Source organism: Myotis davidii, unplaced genomic scaffold (assembly GCF_000327345.1).
Source record: "Myotis davidii unplaced genomic scaffold, ASM32734v1 scaffold44, whole genome shotgun sequence".
In the NCBI taxonomy this organism is placed as follows: Eukaryota; Metazoa; Chordata; class Mammalia; order Chiroptera; family Vespertilionidae; genus Myotis; species Myotis davidii.
In genome coordinates this window covers 10,003,160-10,003,947 of record NW_006299705.1, presented here as the reverse complement: position 1 = coordinate 10,003,947, position 788 = coordinate 10,003,160, and positions in this window count along the sequence as shown.

Below are 788 nucleotides of genomic sequence, written 5' to 3'. Positions count from 1 at the left end.
CTATCCACTGAGCCAAACCGGTTAGGGCACTCCTCTACTCTTAACAATTATATTATCAGATCCAGCTTTGGCTATTTCCAACTTTTTTACCTCTATGGTGACTAATACATGTTGTCATTGGCTTACCAACAGGATTCAACTGTCTAGAACAGACAGAGAGCCAGTGGACAGATACATGGTAATGACAAACAGCTTTACCAACAGCTGCTGCAATATCAGGTCCAAGGATGGTCCTCCTGTGAACAGTAGGAGGAATATGTTGAACCACAGGCTGTTATGCTTCTGCACCAGAGTAGCCAACACCTAACACAGCCCACTTGCTGGCAGTGGTGCAGCTCTGACTGAGGTCAGAATCCCAAATATGCAGTAGAGGCAGCTGGACACCACTGACCTTAGGTTACTGCACCTTTGAAACAGAAGCCATCTCCCCATCAGCCAGCACTGACCTAACTGACAACTCTAGACACTGGCAGCTAGTCTTCAAATCCTGAAGATGTTTTCCTAAAGTGAGACAGAGACAGTTTGGCTTCAAATGACCTACCCATCCATGTCTCTGCCTCAGAAACTCAGAGCACAGACCCAGTGCTGAACTGGGTTCCCTGCTTGACAACAAGCTTTCCCGCCCCCCCACCCCCTACAATAAACTCTCCATCTTTTGTGCCTTCATCTTTTTCTTTTTCCTTTCAGGGTCATAAAGAAATTAGTGAAACTATTAGCAGGCTAATTACTGGTAAAAGAAAAATAGACTGTGAAATATGGTTTTAAGAGGCATATCTTGATATAACAAA